The sequence below is a fragment of the Micromys minutus genome (genome assembly GCF_963924665.1).
Source record: "Micromys minutus genome assembly, chromosome: 1".
In the NCBI taxonomy this organism is placed as follows: Eukaryota; Metazoa; Chordata; class Mammalia; order Rodentia; family Muridae; genus Micromys; species Micromys minutus.
Genome location: NC_137969.1, coordinates 29,153,925 through 29,178,980, shown reverse-complemented (window position 1 = coordinate 29,178,980; position 25,056 = coordinate 29,153,925). Strand labels below are relative to the sequence as shown.

The following is a 25,056-nucleotide window of genomic DNA, read 5'->3' as shown; positions in this document are numbered from 1 at the left end:
AGAGACAGCTCAGTGCCTGTGTGTTATGGAAGATTCCCTTACCCTGCACCTGGTTCGTTTGCCTTTTTGTTTGTTGTCTCTCTTACGGTAAAAGATAAGACGACAGGCACATTTTGGTAGGTCACACATTTATACATTAAAGCATGAGATTTCTGTTGTGTGCGCAGCTATAAATTTCCCTGCGAGTCATGTGTTATTTGTGTGAGCTTTGCTGTGTTTTTGTTTTAATTTGCTTCACAGTATTTTCTGCTTTCGCTCTGATATATTTAAATATTTAAGAGTATGTTGATTGCAGATTTGGGCACTAGGAACAGCCTTTGATGGGGAGGAGAAAGACACAGTTGGTTGGAAAGGTAGATGTGGGAAGAGTTTGAGAAAGGTGAGTCACACTTGTTTAAAGGAATATGTTAATTTTGTATTTTTGTTTGTTTGTTTGCAGTACCGGGAATTGAATCCAGAGACTTCTCCATGCTGGGCAAGTATTCTACTATTGAGCTATATCTCCAGTGTTGTTATGTTGTTTGTTTATATTTTAACTTTTTACGTTTATTTGGTGTGTGTGTGTGTGTGTGTGTATGTGTGTGTGTGTTTAAAAAGAACAACTTACAGGGGGAAATTTTCTCCTTCCAGAGATCAAACTTAGGTCATCAGGCTTGGAGGCAAGCAGCTTTACTTGCTGAGCCATTTCTTTAACCCAATTTTTTTGTTTTTATTTTTTGAGACAAGAGTTTTTCTGTGTAGCCCTGACTTCCCTGGAACTTTGTAGACTAGGCTGGCCTTGAACTCACAGAGACCTACCTGCTTCTGCCTCACAAGTTCTGGGATTAAAGACATACACTACCATCACCATCTAACTTGATCTATTTTTTATATAATACTAGATGACACTCTGTAGGCCAAGCTGGCCTAGAACTTATGGGATGTCCCAAAATGACTTCAAAGCTCATAATCCCCTTTCCTTCAGCCTCTCGGGTGCAGGGATTACAGCAGACCCATGGTGCTATGCCCTTGTAGAAGTTAATGTCTACATACTTTTTATTGCCCCAAATTTTGTTCTTTATTGGTTTGTATTTTCATTCCGTTGCAGTTAGAAAACTTTTAAATTTCTATTTTCAAAAATGTATTAAAGTTTGTTTTAAAAAATTATCAAATACAGTGTATGCTGGAAGATGTCATGTTGGATTATGGTGTTGGGATTGTTTTCTCCTCAGTTGCTAAGTCATTCTACCCACTCCCGAAGCCCGGTGTTGAGGTCTATGGCTATTGCTTTCAGTTGCCTATTTTCCCCTTGATCTGTATAAGTTTCGTCTCCTTGCAATTTTATATTCTTTAATGTGCATGTATCGGATTGGCCCTTTATTATCATAAATTCCCTTTATTATTTCCAGTAACAGTCACTGTCAGCAGCTGCTTACTGATCGTTTAATTCAGTCTCATTTAATGCTTGCATTAATATGGTTGTAGTTATAATTGCTATTTTAATTTTACTGTGTGATTTAATATCTCTTTGCTCATTTATTTCTTCTTTACTATTTTTCTTTGCATGAAGTGAATGAAAGATTTATGTTTGTTTTATGGTTATCAACATATTTTGGGTTATTTTTAATAGGTGCTTTAGGGGTATACATACTAGTTTATACAAAAAATATATAAAGCATACAAATGTGTGTGTTTATATACCAATTGGTCAGTGTCAGTTTCAACCGCATACTAGTTTAATTCCAGTGTTATATTTCAGTGTTTCCCTTATACAGATCCACATTCATCCTCTTTTTGTATTATTGCTTTATATGTATTATGTTGGCTAATGTTCAAGGTACAATCATGTTACAGTTCCTACTTTACTCTGTAGGCGTTTCCCTAGCTAAGTGCAACTTTTCCCCAGTGCTTTTAATGTCTCTGTCTCTGTGTGTGTATATGTACAGTGTGCGTGTGTGTGTGTGTGTGTGTGTGTGTGTGTGTGTGTGTGTGTGTGTAGGTCAAAGACAATATTGGAGATCAGTCCTCCTTCTGCTTTGTTTGAAGTGGGTGTCTTGTCATTTGATGCTATGCACACCTGGCCAGTGGTTCACACGTTTCTGGGAATTCTCCTCCCAAAATCTGCAGGAGCTCTGGGCTCACAAGTCCTCATATTTGTGTGACAAGCATTTTGCCTGCTGAGCCATCCTCCCAGCCCCCAGTGCCTCTTTTTTCCATTAATTAATTTTAGTTAGCATGCAAAGCAATAGGTTTCACTGTGACATTTATAGATGCATTGCATGGTATGTTGCTTATATTCACTCCTGCTCTCCGACTTCCTGCTCGGCTCTCTCCTCCAAAGCACTTCTCTGCTGCTTTCCTGTCATACACGCTTTGCACGAGAGAGAAAGCAAGTGACATTATCTCACATGAGAATTATCTTTTCTAGCTTACACAGCTCTTTTGTGCAGTATAAAGATGCATTATTTGTATTTTAAATATATCATACGCATATTATTTTATATAACTTAATTTTAATTCATTTAATAGAAGAAAAGAAAAATATGCTTTTATACTGCTTTTGAATTTTGAATTCAAGAGCAGTTTTAGCAGTACTCTTTGTTGTCTTTGGATTGTTTAAAATAACTGGGGCTCTTGCTTTTAGCTTTAGGATTTGCTTTGTTTTGTTTTAGTATTGCTGAAAGATGGGCATACATTCTGATGAATCATCTTGTTAGGTAATTTTTCTGTTGTATGAATATCACAGAATGTACTTCAACAAACCCACATGAAGTGCCTACAATGTACCTGAGCAGTCTGGTGTGACCTACTGTAGCAGGCTACACACCAGGAGAGATGCGACTGTACTGGTGCCGAGACCATCACGGCACTGTCTGGCTATTCGTGCATCTGAACATGAAAAGGTGCAGTGAGAATATGGTGTGGCACATTTTAGAATTTCCATTCCACAAAGAAACGAGCCAGGCTGCAGGTTGCTCTTGATGTATCAGTGCCTGAGCTGTGAGTGACAGCTATGAGAGACCCATTGTCACCCTTCTGAGGACTGATGACTGACACTCTACACTTAGACTACTCTAAATTTATTAAAAAGGGTTTTTCTTCCTCGGATGGTCAGTTTTCTTTAACATTTAGCTTTATAAACTTTTTAAAACCTCTTGACTTATTTATAGTAACATTCAGCTTAACATACACATTCATATAGCTGTACATAGTGTTTTTTCCTATATACTCTTGAAACCTTTCCTATTAAAAAGTTTATTTTTATTATTTTATTTGTACTTATATATATTTACTTATTTTTATTATTTTATTTTTAAAAACTTGTTTATAAAAACAAAAGCTCACTGGACACAGTGGCTCATGTCTGGGAGAAGTAGGCATATCTCTGTGAGTTCAAGGCTAACCTGGTTTATAAAGTGAGCTCTAGGATAGCCAGGGCTACACAAAGAAACCCAGTCTCAAAAAACCAACAAAACAAAATGAGGCAAACCCACACACTTAAACATGAGCCTAGGGACCACTGTAGATCAGGGTAGTTAGTGTCGCTGTCCCCCACAGCTTCCCATCATCGCTCTTGCTACTCTCTAACCTCTGTGAAAGCCCTGTCCTTTTGGATGCTCCCTAAAAAACCATGTAGCATTACTCATTTTTAAACCTTTTGCCTCTTGTCTCTTTATTTTCATGTAGATGTTTTCACTGATATTCCTCATTATTGATGAACACCTTTCATTTTGTCATCTAGGTTTTTTAACCCAGAAGGGGATGTAAATTTAATTTTAAAAAAAGCAAACATACAGGAGCATCAGAAAATACACTAAACAATTTAAAAAATTTTTTTGTGTCTCAAACCGTTTGTTTTTACAACCAAAATATTAAATTCAGAGGCACCCATGGACTCCTTATTGGAAAGGCTGTGATGCAGAGTGCCTTCTGGTGTGTGGACTTGTTTGTTTGCTTGTTTGTTTTTTCTTGTGACAGTTCTGGGTAAGAGGTCAGGATCTTGTGTATACTGTCAGTGTTAAGCCACCACGCCTGGGACTTAAATCTGGTCTTTAAATATTGAATCTTGGTTTGTTCCAGGTGACCCAGCCACCTTTGCAGACAACTAAGGTGGCCTTAAACTCACACACATCTGCCCATCTCTGCACCACAGTGTGCGTGTGCCACCTCACCCTCTCTAATTATTCTTGAGAAGCTCTGAGGTTAACCGATGCCCTTCGTGCCAGTGCACTGCTTCTAGCTTGCGTGGGTTTCTGTCCCTGGGTGTGTCGGAAGCTTTCTTTCCAGATTTCGTGGGAATAGAGAAGGACTTGGCCTCTGGCTTTCTGAATTTCAGCACATCCTTTTGTTTTGTTTTGTTTTGTTTCTTCCCTGAGGTCTCAGGATCTGAGGCTTCTGGAGTCTCTGAAACCAGTAAGGCCTTCCTTTTCTTACCCTTAGGTATATTTGGATCAGATTTTGATTTTGGAGCTTTTTCCCCTGTGATATTTCCTTGCATCTTCACATTTTCTTTATCTGGAGTTTCTCCTATTGGTGCCAGTTGTGGAGTTATTTCTTCACATTCCTCTAACTTTCGGCTGTGCACTTGCCTTGCTGGTCCTTCTGGAAACGATCTTTTCATACTAAGATGTGACAAATGAGGAAAAGATGGGAAGGGAAACCGACCTCACAGTTTTCAGGAACAAGAGTTTCACACTGCCATTTCTCTGGCAATTTTTCTGAAAGCATTTCTGAGACAGCCAGGATGTTTGTGGTGATGGGCTGAGTCTCCGTTCCAGTGTGACCAATTGGGACAGTACTTAAAAAAAACATGCGTAGAGATGTTTAAGCCAATCCCTGTGATACACGAGTCAATCTCTTTGGACAGATTCTTTGCGAGAACATTTACAAATACTGGAACTTTCTCCCTCTGATAGAAATGCCTTCCTATGTGTGTGGGCAAGTGCCTTCTAATTCTTTCATCAGTAACAAAGACATCAAAGCTACACTGGAGGCGGAGCTTGACCTCATAGGCTTTATCTTCTGTTTTTAAAGTTTTAAACGGATAATCTGAGAGGTAGTGTTTATTCCGTGTTTTTTCAAAAGCTTTTTATAGAAACTTTCTGTCTGTTCAGGTGAACTGCATTTATCTTTGGCAATCAGGCAGACTTTTGAGGATTCTGAGAGAATCTTATGAGGCAAAGCGGTCAGGGCTGCTTGCCCCTCGGTGGTGGTCCCCACAGCAGCTGAGGCGCAGGAAGAGTCCGACGACACTGAGCACTTCATGTCACCTCGTGTGGTACTCTGTTATCTGGGCTTTAAAGTTCTTGTTTTGTTTTATTTTGTTTTGCTCCCAAGTTGTTTAAGGAGCTAGTTATGCCTGCAAAGCCTCTGCTGTTGACTGTCGATTGTCTGGTGCTTCTTCTGCATCTGTACTTTTCTCTCCACCCTGTCTTCACCAGCTGTGCTACAGCCTGTCATAGTCTGCTGACCACCTAAATATTCATCGTTCATTTTCCAAACTGTTCTTTTTCAATATCCTAATTTATATTGATCTGTTTACAGGCTTGTCCGTCGTTTTCTTCATCAGCTCAGATCTATTGCTGAACTTTCCGGTGAATTTTTCATTTCTATTATCTCCAGAATTAGCATTTGGTTAGGAATGTTTATCTCTTTATTGAAATCATCTGTTTAATGTAATGTTATACTTATATGATCCTGTTTCACTTGCTCTATGTCCTCACAGTACTTCTAGAGACTTTACTTTTGTTTATACAGGGTCTCCCTATGGAATCTAAACTGGCATCAGATATGTGATTCTCCTGTCTCAGCCTCTGAAGGCTAAGATCACAAACATGTGCCACCAAGTATGACTGAAACTTTAATTTCTTAAAAACAGTTCTTCAGTTCTGCTGGAGAGCCATCCCATGGAGCTCTTTCCATGGACACGTGAGAAGTTGATCCCTTACACAGTGTTTTGCAGAGAAATATCTAGAGACAAAAGTTAATTAGAAAGCTTTGTCTGAGGCTTAAGTACAGAGGTGAGTAGAATTGATTTGGGTTGTTAATATGTATACATTTATTAGAATTCACAGATGGTTTTTATTTTATGTAGATTAGACATCAATAAGATAAATGGAAAAAGCTATTATAAGTATGGTCACAGATTTAAAGAAAAGCATAAGTATCACAAGGTAGAAAAATACAGGAAGTGCTTGTCTGGTTGGTTGGTTGCTTGGTTGCTTGGTTTTTCAAGATAGGGTTCTTGGTGTAGTCCTGGCTGACCTGGAACTTGTTCTGCAGATTAGACTGTCCTTGAACTCAAAAGATGTATCTGTCTCTGCCTCACAACTGCTGAAATTAAAGGCGTATGCCAACATTGCCTGGCTGTTTGTTTTGTTTTTTAAGGGGAGAATCACAAAATCAACTATAGATCTGAAACATACCATATTTGTAACTTTAAATTTTTACTGGATAGGTTTAGCAGATAAGAGGCCATTGATAGTTCAGTGAATTCATATTATACAACAGGAGAAACATAGTTGAAGCATACTGAAGAAAATAAAACAAAAAGTCTTAGGCTTTCTTAACCATGGACTTAGTATTTGATGCAGCTGTTTTTACTCCTGGTGTCTAAGCAAGGGAAATGAGAACACAACCATGTAAAGGCTTGTGTGTGTACATTCACTACAAATTTACTTATAATAACTCCAAACTGGAAACAACACAAATGTCATGAGTATATCAGAGAATAAGCAAATTTATGATGTCTTTAAAAAATGAATTACAATTTGCAATAAAAAGAAACAATGGATACAGGCGAATATAGGTGTGAATTTTATAAGTCAGAAAAACGTCAAACAAAAGAATATATTTGTGTAACTTAAAAGAAATAAACTATGACTGGTCCAGTTGTGCACCCTTTAATCCCAGCCCTTGGGAGGCAGAAGTAGGCAGTTCTCTGTGAGATCTAGACCAGCCTGGTCTACATAAGTTCTAGGATAGCCAGGGCTACATAGTGAGACAGATGGTAACTTTTTTTTTTTTTTTTAGCATAATGGATGTTCTGTATCTTCATTGTAGCTATAATTATTATTTATCAAAACAGAAAGAGATACACTTCAAATAGTTTCATTTTATTGTTCATTTCATTGTGTTTTTCCTCATGGGCATTGTATTTAAGTCAGGGTCTCCCTGTGTAGCTCTGACTGGTCTGGAAGTCTCTGTGTACACTAGGTGGGCCTTGAACTCACAGGGATCCATCTGACTACAGTTGAATGTAAAAGCACTGATGCATAGTAATTTTTATTTCAAAATACTGATTTATTGTTTATCTGCATGTGTGTGCCTCAAGTGCACATCTGTGGTACCTTCAGAGGCAGGAAAAGGGTATCTGACCCTCAGAGGTTATAGGCCAACTGATATGGGTGCTGGGAACTAATCATAGAAAGTTGTGGTGCACAGGGCTGCTCAGATGATCCCTTTCATCTTGGATCAGCCTATAGGGTTTCTGCCTGCTGCTGCTCCCACCCCAGCTTCCTGGGCACTCTTTGCCAGTATTGGGTGTTGGTATTTTTTGTCTTAAAAATACCATTTACCCCTATGTTTGATTGAGTGTTTTCTTGGAAATAAAAATCTAGCATGATAATTATTTGTCTTGGTAAATTTTGGGACATTGTTCCTCTCCTAGCTTTCAGTATTGCTGCTTTTTGAGAAGTTTCAGACCTTTCTGGTTCGAAGTCTTTGTTCATTATCTGATTATTCCTGTCTGAAAGCTTTGTTCCTCAAGGTTTTAAAATTTTATAGCAACGTCCCTTGATGTGAGTCTGTTTTTATACATTATTTGTTCTGGTTACATAGTGACCCATTTCAGTCTGGTAACTCGGGCACTCCCTCAGTTCTGGGAAACTTTCTTCAATTATTTCCTTAAGGAAAACAATGTCTCTTCAAACATTTTTTTTTTTTTTTTTTGCAGAACTCCATATAAATATTAGACCTTTTGTATAGGTATTCTGTTTGTTAAAAGATTTGTAATCAGTTTTCCATGTTTGTACTTTTGTCTTGTTCTGGGGAAAGATAACCCTCAACACAGACCTGATTCTTTCTCGTTTGTGTGACTGTATTTTCATTTCCAAGACCTTTGCTGTTGTTCTCTGAATATAGCTTTCTGATGACATCCTGTTCTTGTTTGTGGTTATAGATTTGTCTCCTCTCTTTGAAAATATTAATTTCCTGTATATAGTTTAGTGGTGTTTTTCCTTCCTTCCTTTTTTCTTTCTTTCTTTTAAGATGTGTGTGTCTGTGTCATCAGAATTCCAAACATCTGTGTTTTAAAGTTTTTGTTTTTTTATTTACCATTTCTGTCCAGAAGATAGTAAATACATTTCTAAAAAATACTTCAAGAAATAGTTAGAGAACCTAGAAATGAAGTATTTTATGCATTTTGATCTGAAGAATGAATAAATACATAAATAAGTTTTATACAGGTTGAGAATTGCCAAAGTAGACATAAAATTTAACATGCAAATACTCCAAAATACTGTAAAAATAATACAAATGTATTTAGATAGTAAGTCTGAATGGCTCAGAGAAGACAATATTAATACATTGTCTTCTATTTTGAAATAAGTATCTCAGCTGGATAGAAAGCCACTGAATACCATAAACTACATTATCTGAAAAAACTTTGACCTAAAGAAAATTATCCCTCCCACAGAATTTTTTCAGAACTTTTCAGAACAACTCTAAACTCAATTTTGAAAAAAAATGAGCAAAAATGATAATTTCTTGTTGATTTATAAGGATGGAGAAGTCAAATTCTTTCACTTACTTTTATGTTCAGAAATGAGACTTGGAGATTCTCAGAAAAGAGGAAAGTGAGGGAAATGTAAAGATGTCAGTCTAACTTTCAGCAGGGAAGAAGTGCAACCTTCACATGACCCTGATTAGCTGTGTTCCAGTTGCTATTCTTATTCTGTCCTTACAGCCTCCTAACCACCCTCCTTACCAGTCCTTCCATAATCTGTCTGCTCTATGACGATGACTATGCATGCTTTTTGAAATACCCCTCTTATTTCTGCTGTTGTTGCCTTCTTGCTTCCGTTTCGTTTGTCTACCCTGCTATCCACTTCTCTTTTGCTTCTCTTCCTTTTCCCATCTCTAGTAGCAAGCAGCTCCCAACATCTCCAGAGATCTGACTTACACTCTCCCAGCCCTACATAGTTTCTTTGATGGGCCTGGTCATTCTTAGAGCTTCAGACAGCGCTGTGTGTACTGTTGACTTTTACATGTCTTATCCTGAGCCCTGACCTTGACCCAGACTTCCACTTCTGCTTCTTTGAACTGCTACTCAGCAGTTCTCCCCTTTCGTCCCACTATCCTATCCAATTCAATATGCAGTCGCCTTATTCACTACTGCCCTTCCCCTTCCACACTGTTATCGAAGTGTGCCCCCAAGCCTTTGCTTTCCAGGGTGATATTACTGAGAAAACATGAGTCCATCATCTGCAGCCTCCTCTCCACCGTGTAACACCACTGGCTCATCTGCTTTAACATAACTATAGCTTTCATCAGATCTCATGACTCCCATTTCCTACTACATCAAGTCTAAACACTTCTGCTCAGCTTCAGGCTGCTCCTAATCTGGTTCCACCCGACCTGTGTTCTTTCTCACTGTTGCCCAACATGTTCTCCTTCCTGGAGTTAGGTTGGCTTTTCACTGGCATGAGAAAAGAGTTAAGTCCATTTATGCGTCCCCAATTTAGGGAATGTATTTTATCTTATCCAAAATGCCTTTGCTACCTCATATCCGAACTCTGTTCATCTTGCACAACGATTCTCTTAGTTCTTCTGTGTCTACTTCTCTGCCTTCTGTCGTTTTTAGCCCAGTTTACTCAGACTTTCATCTTGACAGCCCCGTTGTCGAGTTCACATGTTCATTTTCCTAACATTATTCACTTCTCATCTTCATTTCATCTGTGATAAAATACCTTGATGGAAAACAGCTGAGGGGAGAAACCAGTGACAAGTTACAGTCCAGCAGTGTGGGAGGACACGGGGGCAGGAGTTTGGGACAGCTGGTCACATCACATCCACAGTCTGGAGCAGAGAGAAAATGAGTGTAGATACATTCATTTGCTTGGTGCTCAACTCAATTTCTCTACTCTTGATAGAATGTAAGAATGTCTAGGAAATAATGCTACCACAGTGTGTTGGATCATATCACTTAATTTATTAACAGACATGTACACTGCCCAGCTGAGTGTTGACAGTCCCTGAAACTGTCTTCCCAAGTGATTTTTGTTTTATCAAGTTGACAATTAAAACTAACCTTACACTTCTTTTTTTTCACTCTTACAACTTTATTTTTTTAAAAAAAAAAAGAGAGATATATGTACAGATTTTTAAAGGCATTTTGGCATAACACTATATGAATATATTTTTTGTCAGTACTTAATTCTTTTAGAGGTTTGATAGCATGCATTGAAATGCCACTAGTTACCATAAGCATAAAGTACATGTAGGACAGAATGTAACATGGAAACAGTTTTCTTGGTGAGTATAGATTAAGCATAATGATCTTTGAATGCCAAAAATTGCCACAAGGCTATATTTCTAGCTCTTGAATTATTAATGATTTAAGATCCAGGTGAACCACACTCTGAGAGGGTGCTATACATTTATTTTTTTCCTAAGAAGGACTGAGGCTTTCACTTTTTGACCTTTGGTTTTCTTGAGCTTCATATGGTCTGTGAGTTGTTTCTGGGGTATTCAGAGCTTTCTGCGGCTAGTATCCAATTATCAGTGACTGCATATTATGTCTGTTCTTTTGTGACTGGGTTACCTCACTCAGGATGATATTCTCTAGATGCAGCCATTTTCTTAGGAATTTCATAAATTCATTGTTTCTAGTAGCTGAGTAGTACTCCATTGTGTAAATATACCAAGATTTTTGTATTCATTCATTTACTGAAGGACATCTGGGTTCTTTCCAGCTTCTGGCTGTTATAAATAGGGCTGCTATGAACATTGTGGTGCATGTGCCCTTATTGTATGTTGGAGCATCTCTGGGGTATATGCCCAGAAATGGAATAACTGGGTCTTCAGGTAGGACTATGTCCAATTTTCTGAGGAACCGCCAGACTGATTTCTAAAGTGGTTGTATCAGTTTACAACCCCACCAATAGTGGAGAAGTGTTCCTCTTTCTCTGCATCCTCACCAGCATCTGCTGTCATCTGAGTTTTTGATCTTAGCCATTCTGACTGGTGTGAGGTAGAATCTGAGGGTTGTTTTGATTTGCATTTCCCTAATGACTAGGGATGTTGAGCACTTTCTTAGATGCTTCTCAGCCATTCAATGTTCCTCAATTGAGAATTGTTTTTTTTTTTAAGCTATGTACCCCATTTTAAAATAGGATTGTTTGATTCTCTGGCGTCTAACTTCTTGAGTTCTTTGTATACATTGGATATTAGATCTCTATCAGATGTGGGGTTGGTAAAGATCTTTTCCTAATCTGTTGGTTGCAGTTTTGTTTTCTTGACAGTGTCCTTAGCCTTACAGAAACTTTGCAATCTCATTAAGTCCCATTTCTCGATCTTTGATCTTAGAGCACAAGCCATTGGTGTTCTGTTCAGGAAATTTTCCCCTGTACCTATGTGTTCTAAGGTTTTCCCTACTTTCTCTTTTAATAGTTTTCAGTGTATCTGGTTTAATGTGGAGATCTTTGATCCACTTGCACTTGAGCTTTGTACAAGGAGATAAGGAAGGGTCTATTTTCATTCTTCTGTGTGCTGAATGCCAGTTGGACCAACACCATTTGTTGAAGAGGCTGTCCTTTTCTATTGAATGTTTACAGCTCCTTTGTCAAAAATCAAGTGACTATATGTGAACCTCACATTTCTTCTTTCCCTTTTCAGTAAGTAATACTATCTTTTATCCAGTTACATCAGTCAAAACTCTGGGATCCAGGTGGCTCTCTATGAGTTTGAGGCCAGCCTAGTCTATAGAGGGAATTCCTGGACAGCTATGTCTACAGAGAAACCCTGTCTCAAACAAAACCTCACTCACAATCACATCTAGTTCATCAAGAATCCACTGTGCTTCTTTCAATGCATGATATATTTCCATCCAAGCCACGTCTTACTAACTGCTACCACTCAGACAGGACACAGTGATCTCTGCTCTTAGTTTTGCCCTTGCATGATTTAGTTGACCTAAGACATCTTTTAAAGATGCCTATGGTCTCAGAAGCATCCCTGATAGGCCCCAGTCAAAACAAGATTCTCCTGGTTTCTCATTCGCTCATCTCCTGTGTCTGGCATTGTGCTTTCTGATACCTCACTTAGACATGTTCTCCTCAGTCGTAGGCCAGTTAGGGAAGAGTAAGTGCCTTCCAAAACATTTATTAAAATAGGTGTGTAGCAGAAAAAGGTAAGTCCTTTTCTTAAAAATATTTTCCTAAAAATGAACATTTTTACATGTTTTCGGTTTGCCAAAAAGCTGCAAGTTCAGCACAAATCAGGTTTGTTTTTTTCCTGAACAATTTACTTCATTAACCCAAAAAACTTAAAGCAATTCCTAGAAGTAGAACCATTCACCTCCATAGTCACAGTACAGCCATCCAAGCTAGGACAAACTTCTAGAACAACTGTTATGTGGTCCTCAGACTCTATCCCAGTCCCCAGCTATACTAATAATGTTCTTTAGTACATAAGGATCCAGGCCAGACTCCCACGGTTTATTTAGTTGTTACATTTCTTAAGCCTCCTTTAGTTTGGAACAGGTCCTCAGTCTTTCCTTGACTGTACTAACTGTGGTATAGAACAGACTCACTGATCATTCCATATGCATTTGACTGATGTTTCCTCAGGATTAAATTCAGTGTGTGTGTATGTGTGAGTATGTGTGTGTGTGCAAGTACTCCAGAAGTGCTGTTGAATAATCACTACTTCCTTTAAGTAGCAAATGATTTTGATTTGTTCCATTGTTAATTTGTTGCTTGGTAATTTGATTAAGGTGCAGTTTGCTAGGCTTCTCTATAATAAAGTCAGTCTTTTTTTTTTTTTTTTTTTTTTTTTTCTTTAATCTTTTGGAACTAATCAGTCTAGAGAAGTCTTCTGAAGCTACATTATCTTATCTTCATCAAACTTCTCATTTATTCATTTCTGAATCCAGTATGAATTCATGAGTACTTTATCTGTCACTGACTACTTTGATGCTCACAGTCTCTGAGATTTTGCTAGTAATTATCCCATCAGGGAGGCTTTAGTGTCCCCGTAATTATTTAGTACCTACTTGCATTCTGCCCTGACAAGCTGTCCAGATTTATAGTTTCCCTGTTTCAGTCCCAGAATCAGTATTAGTGGCTTCTTTTAGTAACTACGGTGTGGGCTCTCTGAGGGGACAGAGGTAGAGCCTACATGTCCATGCACAAGTGCTTGAGCACACACACTCACACCTATATGTATGCATCCAAGTTGAAGTCCATAATCTCATATTGCCAGTGCAATACTAGAAAATAGAAAAGATCATTCTAGTTTTCTCACTTTCCATATTTATACTATTCCCATCTGTGAGAACTTGGGCTCCTGTCATCCATAACATATTTACTTGCTTCCCTGGGATGTAACCAAATTCCTACCCTCATTTTTTTCATACTTGCTCAGAGACCTGTCTCACCCCCTCCCACCTGGGGCTCCCAACTCCCCCCAGATAACCTCCCATCCTGCTGGGTCTTTGGAATTCTACACTAGGCCTCTTTTTATGCAGATGGCCTTCTAATTCAGCTTCTGTTCTGATACCCTACTGTTGGTCACCCTTCCGTGTAACACACCCTTCTTACCCTATTTAAACTCTATCTCCTCACACCAATCCTGTCTTCCCTGTGGATCCTTTCCTGTCTTGCCCAGGCTCCATTCTCTTTCATGCAGTTTGCCTAGCTTGCTTAGACACATCTTACACCACCTTAGGACTCAGCTGATAAGGGCTGGAAGAAAAGGAAGAATTGAGGTCAATGTCTTATTTAGAAGTTGCACACTTAATTTGTTGAGGTTATACCACTTCTGTTCCCTTTATTTTTCTTTGTGTGTTTCCCAACTTTAGTCTGTCTGAAATATCTACCAATCAGAAAAGTCAAGCCCCTGAAGGAACAGCCAACTGAAATAAATATAGAAACAAAACAACCAAATGAAGGGCTCTTCTGTAGTTCTTCCATCTTCTGTTCAGATACTGTGGTATTATAACAGTCTCGGAATTACTATTGAGCAGTTAATGGTTAATTATATTTATGAACCTTACATCTTGAAAAGGAAATTTTCTCATGCTTGGAGTCTTGGTACTACAATTTACCTTCCCTCTTAAGACTGAGAAATGTAACTATTTTACATAGCAATACAACTGCCATTCAGTTAGACCTCAGGATTCTGCAAATCGGTGTCTATGTTGAATTGATTTCCCCTGGGAACATTAAAATGAAAGTGTCTGCAGAATGGCCCTGATAACCTTTATATGGAGAAGAGGAGGTAGAGGGTACTCCAGTCAGAGACATTAAACTAGCCCAGGAAAAGCTAATGTCCATAAACAACCATTCCAAGACGCTTTCTCATTCCTACAATTACCTCCAGTTTTTCTTGTGGGAAACACTATTTGTTTTTCCTCTTGGTCAGCATATGATATTGATTTTGTTTACCTCTTAGCCACAACATACCCAAACTTCTACTGAATTCCTTGGAAACCCTAAATCAGTGGATCACAGCCCCTTTAAGAATCAAACAGCCCTTTCACAGGGGTCACATATCACATATACTGCATATCAGATATTTACATTTATGATTCATAGCAGTAGCAAAATTACAGTTATGAAGTAGCAACAAAATACTTTTATGGTTGGGGATTCACTACAACATGAGGAGCCATATTGAAGGGTCATAGCTTTAGGAAGGTTGAGAACCTTTGCTCTAAGTGCTGTGGAAATGCTGTCTTGGCAATACCTTTCTTCTTTATAGGATCAGCGTTCCACACGTGTATTCTCTGGGAGCCACAAAGAAGGAAAACTGGCTCTGATTTTTCTCCGTCCAGGTGGCTCATATTAGCTGGGCAGTTCACTTAGGAGGACCCTGAAAGGTTGCTTGGTGGGTATTTGAGCACATTCTACAAAGTTGCTGATGACCTCATAAACCAAAGACCAGGTCTCACATTGTGGACTAAGCCTAAATATTATAACTTTATATTTATGTAGAGTCTGTTTTCCAAGGAACTCCAGCCTCTTTTCAGACATTATGTCATTAATCCTCAAAGCATCCCTGTTTGCTGTATGGCAAATATGAGTCTCCTTCCTTTTTTTTTTTTTTTCTTCTGTGTGGAAACTTGCAAGTCAGTTCTGGAACCCAGCTCCCCATTTTTACTCTATACTATACGATGAAAAGGGCCAGAGGACTAGTGTTCTACAGTGTCCTGCATCTTGGTGGAACTGGAAAGGATGTGTTTGTTTGTATGCGGTCTGGTACTCAGTGTCTCCAGTTTCAGTTCTCCTCTTGGAGTTTTCTTCACTGAGGGCTCAGCATGTTCAGGCGTGTGTTGTTCCCCTCTGCTGCTGTGTTTATGCGATAGAGGTTCACAGCTGGATTTCAAATGAGAGGCCTTGTAACAGGACATGGACTTTCCCTTGCTCAGAGATCCCTTTCACCCTCATACCCATATCGAATAAGCTGATTTTAAGTCATCATACCAACTCAGAATATAATTTCATTTTATAGTCATCTCATGTTCAATCAGATGTTTAACTAGATCCAACTAACTAATCTGTATTGAATAACCAGCATATACTAACCTTTATGTCAATGATTTGCAAACATAGGATCTTGTTTTACATACGTAATATTACATGGGAACCTTTTACGTTTTAAATCTTATATGTGTGAAAATACCGAGGCAATCGAAAACTGAGGGTCAAGATGGCTCAACAAGCAAAGGACCTTGTTACCAAGTCAGTTCAATCCCCACATAGTGGAAGAATAGAACTGTCAATTGTTCCCTGATCTATGTATAGCACGCAAACACACACACACACACACACACACACACACACACACACACACACACATTTTGAAAAGAGGTGCTAATAGTAATCTCTCCTGAGCTATCTTCTTGTAAAGAACTCCCCAGTTAACTTTCATAGTGGAAATTCCAACAAAAACTAATTTTCACAAAAAATCGAGTAAATTATAAAACTTGCCAGGAGTCAGCTCTATACTCACCAAGTCAAAACTCACAAGGTCAGTTGCAGTGCAGTTAGTGGGAAGTGTGAAAGAGGAAGAAGCACAGTGTATCTTAGGCCAAGTGTTTCTTCATCTCCCTTGTATAGGTGACTGCTGAGCAGGATTAATGACTAGAACTCAGGATTGTGAACTACAGTAGCGCAAAAACCCATTGCACATCCCATGTCATGTTCTTTCCCAGTTTGGTAGATGTTGGTACTTGACTGGATTTGGTCATGGCAATGAATTGAGGGATACTAGGTAGGAATCAGAGGAGCGCTTTTAAAACAAGGCAGAAGCTTTGTGGTCTGAATCAGTAAATCCTGAAATCCTCAGAGCCAAAGCATGTCACATGCCCTGCAACAGTGCTGCTCCACTCAGCTGTCCAGCTCTGCTAGATGTGAAAGGGCCCTGCATCTAAAATTGTGTTTAACTGGAAACCGAGCAGCCCTGCCACATCATGGAAATTTTTTATAGGCTGGAAAACGTATGTCATACTGAAATGTATAATGTGGCTGTGTTCTGATGGTACTGCTGCATTGCAGTGCAGATCCAACCGCCTTGGGTTTTAAATACATTTTCAAAACATTGCAAGCAGTGTTTCTAATATTGGAAATAATAGCCAAAGGGATGGTCTTTGTATACCAACTAAATGCTTAGTGTTGGGATTAGAAATTGTGTGTTAAAAGCTGGTGTTCAATGCCAGAAGTGTGGCTCAGAGATAGGGTGCTTATCTGCTATAAGGCCCTGGGTTTGATTCTCAGAAGTGCAAACAGCAGCAGCAAAATAACTTAAATGCTTGCTCAGCAGGGATCTATGCTGAGTCACTTGCACACTTGGAGGAATGCTCATAACATACAGAAATATAACTGGGAATCCCTTGAGTTGAACATGGTTTAGCAGGCCTAATTTTAACCTGACAGTAAGGTTTTGAAAATGCTTGTAACTGCTTCAGCATGCAGCTCGGGACTACAGCAGTGGCTCTCTCATCGTTTCTGCATTCTGTGTTTTTGCAGTTTTCTTGGACTTTCCCCCTCCATGTTGGTTCCAAAAGACTTCCTTTCCAGGCTTTGTACACTGCTTTGGCATAGTCTCAGCTCCGTTTTCATGAGTCAGGGAAAACTGTGCACTCTGAGGAGAGGCTCGTTAGACATGTTCAGCCAGCTCCAGGCTAATTTATAAAGTCTTTCCTCCATTCCTTGCCCTTCTGCATTCCAAAATCACACTGCTTGGACTGTTTTCTAGCCTTTCTTCACTTTGTTAGATGTTGTTAGAGTTTGTGGCTTCTGTGTCTTTTGTCCCACTGCCTTGAAAGGCTCTCATTCCAATCCTGCCCTCCTGCTGCCACTGTGCCCTGCCCCTCTTACCACCAAGCCTTCTGCCTTTCTGACCTTCCCTTCCCCTCCACTCCCTTAGTTAGGAGGAAACCACATGGTTGCTAGAAGGGAGTGGAGGGGAGCTGCCCCTCGGGACCAAGAGTGACTCTGCTTGTCCCACCTTAGCTTGGTTGTTCTCATTTACCACGTCTCCTCAGGTGTACATCGCCAATTTGGAGAGGATAAAATGATTTTATAGGAATTTACATTTTTAGTTGTACCAATCACTTCAAAGTGAGAAAAGGCACTTTCTGCAAAAGATTCAAGAAACTGAAAATTCCAAGACATAATCGATTGTCTCTTAGCAGGGGAACTGAGTGACTTCAGGATCCAGCCTCACTGTACACTTCTTCGTTACCTTTGTGTTGCATACTGCGTGAATGTACTAACTATTGGAATAAATAAATAATATAAAATTTGAACAGGAAAATTAAATAGATTCCAAGTAAATTAATGGCACAAAATCCATTGATTATATTAAGTGATTCAAATGTATTAATTTGATCAAGAAAAAGGTATAGTTTTAATATTTGTTCGAAACTTTATTTTTTTAAAAGGATTTGTTTATTTATTTTATTATGTGAGTATGTTTTCACACTCTTCATACACACCAGAAGTGGGCATCAGATCCCATTACAGATGGTTGTGGCTGTGAGCCATCATGAAGTTGCTGAGAATTGAACTCAGGACCTCTGGAAGAGCAGTCAGTGCTCTTAACCACTGAGCCATCTTTCCAGCCCAGAATTTTTATTCTTTTTAAACTTTATTTCCAGTGGGGGTTTTTTTTTTTTTGTTTGTTTCTTGTTTGTTTTTTGTTTTTGTTTGTTTTGTTTTTGTTTTTTCCAATTTGGGGTAGTGTGCAGTTTTTGTTTGTTTTGATTCTGAAACCAGAACTGGCTGGCAAGGAACTCAGAGAGAGTTACTGGTCTCTGCCTCCAGAGTGCTGGGATTAAAAAAGAAGTGCACTGCCACACCCAGCTAATTAAGAAAATAAATAATAATAATAATAAAAGACGGGATCTCACTGGACATCATAGTCTGGCCCAGAACTCAGAATCCACCTACCTCTACTTTCTGAGAAGGACAATCACAGGGTGAGTCCCCGTGCCCAGCTTTCATTTTGTGTCAGAAAGTTTGATATGAATGTTGAGTGTGAGCTCTGAGGAGGTGGCTCAGTAGTTAAGCTGTTGCAGAAGACCTGGGTTCTGTTTCTAGCACCAAGATGGTTCCCAACTGTGACTTTAGTTCCAGGACATCCAGCGCCTTCTTCTGGCTTCCATGGGTACTAGTGCACATTCAGGCAGACAGAACACTCATGCACATAAAGTAAAAGTAAATGAATAAACCTTTTTTAAAAAAATTCTGCTTGGGGCTAGTGAGATGTCTCAGCAGGTGAAGGTGTTTGTTTCCAAGCCCGAGGCCCACACAGTAGAAGAAGAGAATCTACTCCTGCATGCCCTCTGACCTCCACAGTGCCTCCGAGGGGCACTTTGGCATGCCTCCTTAGTCAATAAAAGTAATTTAATATTTTTTAAAAGAATAGTGTTTGGGTACCTGCTCCTCTTTCAGCACTTGTCTCTTTGAAGTAGGGTCTAGCTATGTAGTGCTGGATGTCCTGGAACTCACTGTGTAGAGCAGTTTGGTCTCAAGCTCACAGTGATCTGGGTGCCTTTACCTCCTGCGTGCTGGGATCAAAGGAATGTAGCACTACTCCCAACCTCCCTCTCTTGTTAGAAGAAACAGCAAACGTGCCAGATGTGATACAGATGTCACCATGTCATCCCTCACCTGTAGGTTTCTTTTATTCGTCCCACAAACCAGACACCCACTTTTCTTTTTTTATAACAGGTGTCAGTATGTGTGCGAGCAACTTTATATGCTTTTTATGTCCATCTTTACCACCAGAATTCAAAATCAATTACTTGGGTACTTGAAAGTAGGGAAATAGCTGTCTTTTGTTGGAAAGAATCTAGTAAAATATTTTGGAATAACCTATGATCTTTAAAAATAAGCCAAACAGCAAGGCACCCCAATACTTGGGAGGTAGTGCCCATGAAAGCCAGAAGAGAGGTTGAGCTCTTCCAGAACTGCAGTTACAGATAGTTGTGAGACACCAAGAAGATGCTTGGAATCAAACCTGCGTCCATTGGAAGAACATCTCAGCCAATGTTCTTAACCCACTGAGCTATTGCTCTAGCCCTAGGCTTGAATATATTCTTAGAGACTATCCAAAAACTGCTGTGGATATTTATGACCGTTCCCTTTATTTCACACACACACACACACACACACACACACACACACACACTAGTGAGCACTTGAAATATGGCTAGTTTGGGTACAGGAGTTAACTACTCAGGAGCATACTTGCTGCAAACATTAGGGCTTGAGCTCAGATCCCCAGTACCCAGTAGTCTTGCTGCATCAGTGAGCTCCCAGTTCAGAGAGAGATCCTGTCTCATAATCTGTGGGGATCTTAGAGACACCCAAATACAGCCTTAACCCTGTACACGCATGCACATGTTCATACACTACACACATGTATGCACCCATATATACACCCCTACACAAATTTGGCTAGTTTTAAATTGAGATGTATTTTATGTATAAACTATTCACTAGATTGTGAAAGTGTACTATAAAGAAGGAAAGTAAAATATATCAGAAATTTTTATTTTGGTCACATGTTAGAATGATAGTGTTTTGATAAATTGAATTAAATAAAATATTACTGGGCTGGGACTGTAGCTCAGAGATAGAGTGCATATTTATCATGTGTGAGGCACTGAACACTAGCCCTAGAAACTGTGTGTATGTGTGTGTCACACTCAAAGTTAATTAAAATAAAATTAATACACTAAATAAACTTTTTAAATTTAAAATTTTATTTTTTCATAAAAACAGTGCTTTTCATATGTCTCTAAACATGGCTGTACACATACAGAATCCTTTCTCTAGAACCCTTGTGACCCTTTGTGAAGTTTTTGTAGCTGATACAGATTGTCATGTTCAAACTGTGCTACTATAAGAGATGTGTTTTTCCTATGGCCCTATCTTTAAAAACACATCATGGGCATTTGTGTTTGAGTTGAGGATAGTCACATAGCCAGTCTGTTATACTGCAAATTTAACCCCAATTACTTATTGAGCTGAGGAATTTATGTGTGCTAGGAAGGAACTGTACCACTATGCTATATCTCTTGGCCTTTTACTTTTACTGCTACCCAGGCAAGCCCCAAACTCACACTGTTGCCCAGGCAGGCTTTGAACTTGTGATCCCCAGGCCTCAGTCTTCATGGTAGTTGGGATTGCAGGGCTATGCTGTCAGACTTAAATATTGTTTTAAGCATTTTATGTGTATAGTTTAGTAACATAAAGTATATTCACACTGTCATGTAACCATGACCACCACTCATCTTTGATGTAATTGTTACCAAAGCTATTTTCCATTAAACAGTAGTTCCCCATCCTCACCATCTTCCCTCAACCCCTGAAAACCATCTTTTTGCTGCCAGTCTCTACCAACTAGACTGTCCCAGAAACCTCATATAAGTGGAATCAAGCAATATTTGCCCTTTCTTGACTGACTTATGTAACACAACATTCTTAAGGATCATCTGTAAATACATATCAGAAATGCCTTCCTTTTAAGACTCAATAATGCTGTATTTTATGTATAGAAAATCTCACCCTCTGTGGCCATTGTCCTGGCTAATTGACACAAATTGGTCATCTGAAAGGAGAGACTCTCAATTGGGAAAATGCATCCATAAGATTTAGCTGTAAAGCATTTTCTTCATTAGTGACTAATGGGGAAAGCCCAACCCATTATGGCCCATGCCATCCCTGGAATGGTGGTCCTGGATCCTATAAGAAAGCAGGCTGAGTAGATGCAGAGATGGCTCAGTGGTTAAGAGCACTGGCTGCTCTTCAGTAGAACCTGGGTTCAATTCCCAGCACCCACACGATAGCTCACAATTAATATTCCAGAAGATATGTCACTCTCATACAGCCGTACACACAGGCAAAGCACCAGTGCACATGAAATAATGAATTTAAGCAGAAGAAAGCAAAAAAGATAGCAGGCCGAACAAGCCATTAGGATCGAGTGAGCCAGAGAGCGCTCCTCCTGGTCTTCATGGTCCCTACTGTCTGCTACTGCCTTTTGGTTTCTGCTGTTTATGTTCCTGACCTTCTATGATGAACAGTGATTCGTGATTTGGTGTGGATGTGTAAGCAAAATGAACTCCCAGGTTACGTTCAGGTGTTGTGCTTCGTCCCAGCAGTATAAACTCTGACCAGGACAGACAGGTAGATGGCTTCCACTTTGTTCATACTATAAATGTTGATATGTATATATTCTGTAGTAGACAGATGCTTTACTACTAAGCTATGCCACAATACTTCCTTATACTTTTAAAAATAACTTTTGTTTTTATTTATGTAATGAATGTTATTGGGGTTCTTTTCATACATTTAGTAGGAGAGGCATTATGCATATGTGTCATGACACATATGTAGAAGTCAGAGGACATCTCGGTTCTTTCCTTCTGCTTTACTAGTTCCAGGGATTAGACCAGGCTCATCAGGCTCTGCAGTGACCACCCTTATGTCTGAGCTATCTCACTGGCCTGTTAGCAGTGCTTTGGTCTGTGGTAGCGACAGGGTAATCGCAAGCCCTGCAGCTCATGCATGCGCTCGTCTTTCCATCCTCTCGCTGCTTCGTGCATTGCTTAGGAAACTCTTTCTACCAGGTGTGATGATGTGCGTCTTTAATCCCAATACTGTGGGCAAAGGCAAGGGGATCTCTGTGAGTTTGAGGGCAGCCTGGTCTACATAGTGAGTCCCAGGCCATTCAGGGATATGTAGAAAGACAAGGAAAAAGAAAAAAAAAAGAAGTAAGTAAAAAAATCCCACCTCTCCTCAATTCTGTTATAATCATAATGTTCTATATTTACTTCTCATATATTTTTAAGATTTTCTTTTTTAAATATTTGACTCCTTAAGCAAGCTGAGTTTTATTTTTTGTAGTTTTTTTTCCCACTGTATTGATAAAATTTGAACAGTCTGCTCTGCCTGCTAAAACTGAAAGGGCATGTTCTTGTATGAAAAGATATTTTATAGTTGATATTCTGTGTCACTCATAAATCTACTCTTGAAGCACGGTTGTCATGCTCTAATTATTCTAACTTCATGATATGTTTTGGTATCTGGAAGTTTAACTCTTTCCCCTTCATAATTCTCCTCTTTAGATGTTCTTATGGTAATTTTCTCTTCTATAATGAGTTCCAACATGCATATTATTAGAATTTTGGCCAGGATTATGTTAATATGATAGTTAATTTTGGGAACAATTGTTTTTGTAATAATCTTAGTGTCTTAAGGAAGCATGATTTAATAGTGTCTGTGTCTCTGCTACACCGTGTTTCTAGAAAGCTCTACGTGTATGTTTTATGTTTTAAGTTGGATGGCATCTACAGAAAGTGCTTCCCAAAAGGAACTTAGCTCCATAGGAGCCTCCAGTCTGCCTGTGTGCTCACTGATGTCTTCTCTGTTCGTATCTCTCCATGTCTTTTTCTTTTAACTACACAGGGCCATTTAAGCCCACTTGGGTAATTACGACTAATCTCCTTATCTCAAGATTGTTAATCACTTCAGCAAGTATCTCTTTCCTCCTCTTTCTCATGTAAAGGAACATCGCATATTTCAGGGCTTAGGACACAGACATCTTTTGGGACTCAACTTTTAGCCTGCAGTGGGGATGCAGGATGGCTGGAGACTCTTGAGTCAGTGAGAGTGGTTGCAGCTGCCAGTCACTGAATGACTTGTCCTGTGAGATACTGTCTTAGATGCTCTGTCTATGCCATTCCGTTTACTCATTACCAGAATGCTGTGTCGGCTGCTTCTGATGCCAGGGAAATGATGATGAGTAGAAATGTAAGAGTCATGAGGGGAAATGGGTTCAAAAGAAGAGCAATTATTCCATTTTAGCTGTGTTTAGGTCACAGTAGACTGTTCAAGAAAGGGCCAATCCTAAGCAGAAGCCCAGAACCCACAAAGAGTTCTTCTGATGACCTCTCCTAAAATTTCCTACCTTTGTTTCCCTCTCTTGGGCTGAAGAAGCAAATTATAATAAACAATGAATTTGATAGCAGGAAACCTGGATTCTATTTATTACAATAGACTGAGCTTCAGTCCCCACATCTACAAAGATGAATGTTCTTGTTTTCTTTCTGATGCTTTGGTAAACACCATAACCAAAAGCAAAAGCAGTTTGGGGAGGAAAGGGTTGATTTCAACCTACAGGTTACAGTCCATTATCGAAGCCAGAGCTGGAGGTAGGAACCAAATCAGAGACAAGGAAGAATGCTGCTTCCTAGATTCCTCCTTCTGACTTACATAGTTACTGCTTCCTTTGTCTGTTTGTATATTTGTGTTAAATATGTATGTTTTGCCTGCACTATGTTTGTGCATCATGTGTGTGCTGTACCAAGGGAGTCAAAAGAGGGCATCAGATCCCCTTGAAACTGGGATTACAGATGATTCTGAACATGTGGTTGCTGGGGATCAAACCCAGGTCCTCCGGAAGAGCAGCCAATGCTCTTAACCTCTTAGCTCATGGCTAATTTTCTTATACAGCTAAAGCTCTCCTTCCTAGAAATGGTAGTGATCACAGAAGACTGGGAATTTCTACTTCAATTATCAGTAAAGAAGATGCCCACTGATGTGTACAAGGACCGATTTGAACTCCTCTAAGATCCTCCACCCAACTACATGTTCTCATTCTTTTATCTTTATTTTCTCAAAAAATACATATAAAAACCAATAAGGCAAAACAATAACAAAACAAATAAGCACACACAAAAACCATGGAATCTGGTAGGGTATGGTTGTGCCACTGGAGAGAACTAATTTTCCCTTTCCCAGCAGGTGTCAGTTGCAAGTAACGTCTTGGTTAGGGGTAGGACTTTATGGGCACTCTCCCTCTGGGATTTTTATACAGTGGGATATTATTCTTTTGTCTGTTAAAAATAAAATTACATGGATGGAGAGATGGCTCAGTGGTTAAGAGCACTGGCTGCTCTTCCAGAGGTCCTGAGTTCAATTCCCAGCAGCCATCTGAAATGGGTTCTGATGCCCTCTTCTGGTATGTCTGAAGACAGCGACAGTGTACTCATATACATTAAATCAATAAATCTTTTTTAAAAAACGAAATTACAAAACTCACAAGTAATAGAGCTAAAAAATCTCACCATTCTGACTAAGGTAACATAGTCCCAGAGAGACAAATGTCACATGATATGTCTCATTTGTGGATGTTAGCTTTGAATCTTTAAATAGGTGTGTTTTGTTTGGAATACTCACCCAAGGCCAGGAAATGAGTAAGACACATGAGAGGGTTCTAAGGGAAGGGGATAGAGTGTAGCTTCTAGGGAAGGGGAGATACACTGTAATGGTCTAAAGGGAA

The 25,056-nt window shown here is 39.3% G+C and overlaps 1 protein-coding gene and 1 pseudogene across 2 annotated transcripts in view; one reads left to right on the top strand and one right to left on the bottom strand.

The window, feature by feature from the left end:
* Positions 1-25,056, top strand: part of HORMAD2 (HORMA domain containing 2) — a gene marked incomplete at its 3' end in the record, with an annotated part of 81,451 nt that overhangs the window by 41,373 nt on the left and 15,022 nt on the right. The gene's annotated exons all lie outside the window — the stretch shown is intronic.
* On the bottom strand, positions 4,602-5,244 carry LOC308434531 (ribosomal L1 domain-containing protein 1-like; annotated as a pseudogene). The gene has a single exon. The product of its transcript is annotated as a ribosomal L1 domain-containing protein 1-like (transcript).